Source organism: Penaeus chinensis, chromosome 36 (genome assembly GCF_019202785.1).
Source record: "Penaeus chinensis breed Huanghai No. 1 chromosome 36, ASM1920278v2, whole genome shotgun sequence".
NCBI lineage: Eukaryota > Metazoa > Arthropoda > Malacostraca > Decapoda > Penaeidae > Penaeus > Penaeus chinensis.
In genome coordinates, this window is record NC_061854.1 from 13,218,313 (window position 1) to 13,225,812 (window position 7,500).

The 7,500-nt window shown below is 44.6% G+C and overlaps 1 protein-coding gene across 1 annotated transcript in view; it reads right to left on the reverse strand.

Moving 5' to 3' along the window:
- LOC125045000 (serine/arginine repetitive matrix protein 1-like) overlaps positions 1-7,500 on the reverse strand; it is a 125,493-nt gene that overhangs the window by 62,170 nt on the left and 55,823 nt on the right. The window lies entirely within an intron of this gene.

The following is a 7,500-nucleotide window of genomic DNA, read 5'->3' on the forward strand; positions in this document are numbered from 1 at the left end:
GCCCGGGTAATCGCAGATCGGGATTTGTTCGGAAAAAAGGAATTACTCACACGTCTGATTCACGCCGTCGGGGATCCTGCGGTTCGTCGTGTCCGCTCGGGAGGCGACGCCGGCGGCCGGACGACGGCTGCGAGCGCGAGACGTGTTACTGGAGGTGAAGCTGTGTCGACGAATATCACAAATGAGGATTTGCACTTCCGTTGTGCTTTTGTTTTTATCTATCTTCCTACATATATCTACACACACACACACACATATGTATATATATAAACATATATAAAAAATATATATATATATTTAAATATATAAATATATATATATATTTATATATATAAATATATATATTTATATATATATATATATATATATATATATATATATATATATATATATATATATATATATATATATTTGTGTGCGCTTGTGTTTGTGTGTGTGAGTCCGCATCTGTGTGTATATGTGTATATATATGTGTGTGTGTGTGTGTGTGTGTGTGTGTGTGTGTGTGTGTGTGTGTGTGTGTGTGTGTTAATATATATATATATATATATATATATATATATATATATATATATATATATATATATATATTTGTTCATATGTAAACAGCGTCGCACATGAGAATTGCAACATGGAGAAGCAATCACGATTACACTGAGTCATCCTCCGGACCATCAAATGTTCAGGCATTTGACTAAGGTCATATTTGACACTCGTTATTGAAGCGTATATGTACGTGTGTATAAGAGTGTATTGCAACAAGCATTTTATTGGCGGACAAAATAAAAAGCGGCCTTTAGACTTGACCTCCGCGCGACGTGACCCCTTACATGCCACGCGACCTCTCGCGGTGCGGGCCATCTGGCTTTTCGCATCCCCATAAATCAACACCTGTGGACCCCGCGACCTTCGAAACATATGACCTACGTACTTAAAAACAAAGACAACAACGTGGCTTCGGAGCTAAACGATACCTAAACCATTTGTCCTCCAGATTGCGACATCCAGCCCCCGTGACCTCCAGATCCCTGGCCTCCCCGACAAACGGAAGATCACCGAAAGAGTTTCTCGTGTAAGTACTCAACGAACTAGCCTTGCGAAGACTAAGCACCCACGGGATACTAGCAGGTGTTCGTCACGTAGATGACACATCGGGACGACACGCCTTCTGAAAACTCATCAATTCAGAAGCTCGCACGCGCGGCACGGATTCTAAGGAAATGAGTCTACACGGACAGCAAGATTGGTGCTTCACGTTTGCGCTCGTCTCTTGGTTCTTCGTCTGACAGGTTCGCTTCCCGCCGATCTGTCTTCGTGTCTCCGCGTCTGCTTGCTCGCACGACACGAAAAAGGTCACAGAGAGAAAACACATTGTAAGTCACGATTTAATTACATATGCAACTAATCTGCATAGACTCTACTTGCCACTATGATGGATACAATGCCTCGTACAGATACGTAGAGTATTAATGCAAGTATTTATTTCTGTTGATTTGGGTAGATTTCTGCGGAAAAGAGAGTGAGAAAGGAAAGAAAAAAGGGAAGCCAGGTAAAAAAAACAGGAGTACAAGGACAGGTGGAGAGGGAGACGAAAGAAGGAGGAAGGAGGAGGTGGAGTATGAGGAGGAGAAGGAAGATGTGCAGATATACGAGTATGGGAGGGAGGAGGAGAAGAAAAATCCTAAGAGAAAGAGGAGGAGGTGGAGGGACATGAGGAGGAAAGAGAAGAGGAAGAGGAAGAGGAAAAGTAAAAGGAGGAGCATAAGTGTAAGGGAGGAGGTAGATGAAAAATGAAGGAAGATGAGGAATGGGAGGGGCATGAGAAGGAAGAAGAAAAAGAGAATGGATATGAGGAAGGGGAAAGAAGAAGAAAAAATAAAACGAATAAGGAGGAAGGAGGAATGGAGCGAGGGAGGATGACGATTAAGAGGAGTAAAACAAAAAAAGACGAATAAGTAGGAAAAAAAGGAGATAAAGAAGAAGAAAATAACAATGATAATGATAAGAAGGAAAGGGAAGATAATAGGAAACAAATAATTTGGAAAAAAATACCTAGAAAATGATAAGGAAAACAAGAAAAAAATAAATAATAATCAGACGAGGAGGAGAGGAGGAGGAGGAAGAGGAGGAAGGAGGGTAGGGAGAGGTGGCTGCGGGCAGGGAAAGTGTGGGTGAAGGTCGCATGCCGCGGCCGCCCTCAGCGACACCTTCCGAACCTGCGTGCCCTTCCCCCTCCCTCCCCCTCCCCCTCCCTCCCCCTCACCTGCCAGCTCCCCGGAAGGATGTTGGTGTTCTTACGCCTCTGGGTTGGAGGGAGGCGCACACGTCCAGGGAAATGCGGAGAATAGGAAGGGAAATGTGATTAGCAGAAAAACAAAAACAAATAATGAAGACCGTCTTGAGAAAGAAATACGAGAGAAAGGAAGCAGAGGAGAGAAAGGGAAAAAGAGGGAGGGGGAGGGGAGGGAGGGAGGGAAGGAGAGAGAGAGAGGGAAGGACAGAGGGAGGAAGGTAGGGAGGAAGAGAGAGAGAGAGAGAGAGAGAGAGAGAGAGAGAGAGAGAGAGAGAGAGAGAGAGAGAGAGAGAGAGAGAGAGAGAGAGAGAGAGAGAGAGAGAGAGAGAGAGAGAGAGAGAGAGAGAGAGAGAGAGAGAGAGAGAGAGAGAGAGAGAGAGAGAGAGAGAGAGAGAGAGAGAGAGAGAGAGAGAGAGAGAGAGAGAGAGAGAGAGAGAAAGAGAGAAAGATATATATATATATATATATAGAGAGAGAGAGAGAGAGAGAGAGACAGAGAGAGACAGAGAGAGAGAGGTGGAGGGAGGGAGGGAGGAAAAAAAAGGGAGGAGAGAGGGAGGGAGGGAGGGAGGGGAGGAGGGAGAGCGAGAGAATGACAAGAGTTTCGTAAGGATGTCTCCTAAGTGTCACCCTTGCGCCGTCCTTGCTAGGAGGCTTCTTCGCCTGCCTCAGTCCGCACTGACACCTTCACCTTTGATGACATGACCTTCACCATTACTATAATCTACACTAACTTCATTATGACTGTTGCCATTATAGCGTTTATTGACATTACGTTTCTATGAGCCCTGGCCTCCCGACTTCAACTCCTCGAGATTCAACTTCCATAATCTTCGTCGTATGAACGAATATTATTCTGACGTGTAATTATGTAATTTCTTACATTCATCACTAATAATGATTAGGATTTGGGATCTCATACCTACGGCGTTACGGATGCCCACTTGCTAATCTCGCAGAGGTTGATTTAGTTTAACATGTATCCTAAAACTGTTTTCGATGGTTTTGCTAACCTTCTGTCCCGCAAAGCGTTATATGCACTTGGGTAAGAGGTAATGCTGCATAATTACCGCCGCTATAAATAACCTCCACCTCAGGGGAAATTTCCATTTCAGAGGTCGCATCGCTAAATACATGCGTCTCCCCCCCGCCCCCGCCCCGCACATCCCCCGCCGCGGCCCTCGAACTACCTTGACATCTGACCTCGCCACCACCACCTAGCGGTCGGGCCACAAAGTCACGGAAGCGCGAAAAAGAGCCAGCACCTGCCATAAAGATCGCACAGGATCAATCCAGTCAGGCCTTTCACGCGAGTTTTCTCTCCCTCTCGCTCCCCCTACCCCTTCGACAAGGCCTCCTCGCGGCGAGAGCTCTGAAACCCACTCCTGGCCACCTCTAGCCTCTAGCCACTTGCTAGATCATGGTCAATCCTTCTGCCTCGGACACTAAGATGCTGAAATGGCTGCAAAAGAAACCATCGACGTCGCAAAATAATGGCGCCGTCGTGGAGGATGACAACTGTGACGATATCAACGCCTCAAGGTAAGCATTCCGTTGACGCGCAAAAAGAACCGTAACCTTCGATGTTATCGTTGCAATAACAATCATGTTAGGAGTGGCAATCAAAGGGAGAGAGAGAAAAAAAATGCCAACTGAAATACCGCAAATGACGACAGCCAATCACAGACATCGTTTCCAAATCCGGGCAGCCAATACAAATCAAGCACTCGTTTAACGGTTACAAGAAATGGCGGGAAAATCGGCAGCGTCGGGTGGGGGAATGGAGGGTTAGGTTGCGTCCTTTAAAACCGTTGTTAAAAATACCAGGATCCACACGCGACCCGCCTTGACCTCCTAACCCTTGCTAGACCCTCCAGCGCTCACGACAATGCTCTCCGAGCAGCAAAAGACACGGAAGGAAGCTCGATCCTCATTGGCGAGTTTGCATTTCCAGCCAGTATCAGATCAGGCGAGATGGCACGTGTCAAACGGAGGTCAAGTGCAATGGATGTCAAATGGTATAAACACAATTTCACTTTCCCTATGAGTTGTTTTTTTTTTCTATTAATCAATTAATGTTATTAATTCGAGTTTCACTTCATGATTATGATTATTTTCATGAGTATGATGATCATTGTGTTATGATTATGAATGTCATTATTTTCGCGGTGACGGAAATTCGACATCCATATCGAAAAGTAAACTATATTGAATAAACATCAACATAAATCACTATCTCAAAGTTATGATTTGATACTTTAATTTTACTCTTGTGTTTCTACTTTGTAACTATATATAGAAAACGTGAGTGATAGTAGTAATTGCTATCTTACGAACACATCTGACATTCAAATGGATCTCCCCATAAAAACAAACCTCCCGATGACCTTTCACATGGCAATAACAACCCTGTAAACATCGCGAGAGAAATTTCCGGCCGGAACTGGCAATTACTGTAAGATACAAAGGCTCCTACAATACCGAGGAATTAACAGAACAATTCCCTTTTATCCAATGTGCGACTTCCTCGAGAGAAACAAGGCTGGGTCAAGGCGATGGGGCGAGTGCGAGTGTAATCAGGTGCTTTGTGGATTAATTAGTCCGTTGACTAACATACTGCGGGTGACACAGCGCATGCCTAAGCTGACCGACTCAAGGTGTCGGCTGATGGGACGCTGATTTAGTCATTTTTTGTTCTTGTTGGGTAAGGTGACTCTTTGGTATACATGACCACTCGTACGTGGAATATTTCTCCTTACACTTCTGATTAGTGGTTATTTACTTTCGTTGTCCTTTGGGATGAAATGATTTTATTGTCTGTAGTTAGTTACTTCTTCCACTTCTCGAATAATCGATGTTATTTCAGGATAATTTTCTTAACTTACTCCCTACTCTCTCCGCTCCTCTTCTATCCCTTCCCATCCTTCTCTTTTCCTGAATACTGAATCCGTGATGTTTTATAATGCGTCCGGCCAGGGTGGTGCTATATGACAGGTTAAAACCATATTTTCGGCGATTTGCATATCTTAGCGGCTATCGCCCTACCCCCATTAGTCAGCGTCTCAGTCTCCTTCAGTGCATCTCCTCTCAGGGCGGGGAGCCTATGTCAGCATGCCATCAGTCAGTCAACATCAGCTCCGGGAGGTCGCCGCAATTACCACAACGGGACGTTCTCTTTGAAAAACTGCCTCCGCTCTCTAACGTCAATTCATTGTCAGCGTCGATATCGTTTTAAGCAGCCATTGTTACGGCCCCCAGCAGATTGCTTACCGCGAATATCATTTTCTTGCGTCTATCGGAGAGGGTCAAGGACGGTACGCCCAGTGACGTCTTTATATATAACAACGCTTTGTTCTGGGCTCTCGAGGTCAAGTGGCAGAGCTGCGGTGGGAGCTATAACGGGGGGGGGGGGGTCCGGGTCTGAGTTCGTCGTCTTTATTGGTGCTGATAAAAGCTACGGTACAGTGCCAGTGTCATGAATATTATTATTGTCAGCAGCAGCACGGTGGTAGTACCCGGCTCGATCACTCTCACTCGGAGTTCCATTGCTCGGTAAATGTTGCTGCTGAGCAAAATTTCATCATGCCCAAAGAGAAATTAAAGTGTACTCTGATAGATATACACTAGACTTGAGGATTTTTGCTTTGTGTTATATTCATATTAAGATTCATCGTTGATTGTTTGTATGGCAACAATATGATCTTACAAAGGCTTGGTAATTTGGAACAACAATGGTCATCCAGAAATGTCTATAATCTGGCACGAACAGATTCCCAAGAGTAGAACTTACCATAATTATATGATGCGTTACGTTGAATGAAAAAGGTGAAGCTTTTGGCGAAAATAAAACTAACGCAAGACGGAAGGAAACCAAGAGTAGCGAGCATAAGCGACCCACAGAACTAGCTGCCAACATCGATCACTGGCGCAAACCTAGTCGCATTTATGATATGACGTGATGCAAAAATATATTATTAGAATTTCGGATCGAACTTCACTCGAGGAATGAAATATAGCGACACAAAAGTAAAATATACTAATTTGATTCACAGAAGAAGGAAACAGATAGACTGGCGAGTCAGTAAATTGGACACCGGATCTTACTCACCATTGCCACAGGAGAAGCAACCTGCGTAACACGGTTGTCTTTGTCATACCATGCGCTCATGGCATGTTCGCTGCCTCCAAGTCAGTTTCATTTGTTCGTTCAGCTCGATTAAGCCTAGCGATTTGCCGCTCAGTAAAGCCTTGATCCCAAAGGTCAAATGAGGCATAATATCGACGTAGTAAATGCACAATCATTATTGGTATTTTCATTGTAATGGAGGTGTGATTGTGAAGATGAGTAAACGCATTCCTGGTATTACTCTGTAATAGCTAATAAAAATGGAAAGCCGATATCAGCGGTACCACAAATATATAAGAAATCGACACATGTAACTGGCAGTCTACAGTAGAATCATTAATAACTAAAGAAAACAATAAATTCACCTAAGTGCAATTAGTTGTCACGCGTGCAGTAGGACCAACTAACAAATTATCCACAACAATTTGGATAATAGCTAAGAGAGAGAGAGAGAGAGAGAGAGAGAGAGAGAGAGAGAGAGAGAGAGAGAGAGAGAGAGAGAGAGAGAGAGAGAGAGAGAGAGAGAGAGAGAGAGAGAGAGAGAGCGAGAAAGAGAGAGGAAGGCAATACCAATAATGCAAGAGCCAATAGTGCTAGTAGAAGCAGTATTAGCAGTTATAGCAAAAATCAAACATCGCCGACCACGCCAAGTCGCGAACACCTTTTCGAGGGCGAATCCCCCAGCCGCACTGGCCTAACCTTCGTGTCATCCCTTGAGCTCTACCAGGACCCAGCTTCTGCCACTTCCCCCCCTCCCCCCCCCCCTACAGACAACCTCCCTACCCTCCGCCTGTACAAGGTTACGAACCTCTATACGAGGCCACAAAGAACTTCCCGCCTGACACCTTAAGCAAACAGGATGGTTATTTATTATCGGTTCCAATCGTTGCGTGCGGCCGATGTTATTCTATTTTAGCGTCGGTGAATCATTTCTATTTTTTGAAGACAAGGTTGCCGCATCGCTGCGCTTGGTCTTTTTTTTAATTTTTGTATTTTTAGAGACTATTATAATTTAAGCGTTGGTCTTTGGCGGAGAGAGGGCGTTGGATATTTTCACAAAGTCTGTCTGGTGGCGCTAGAA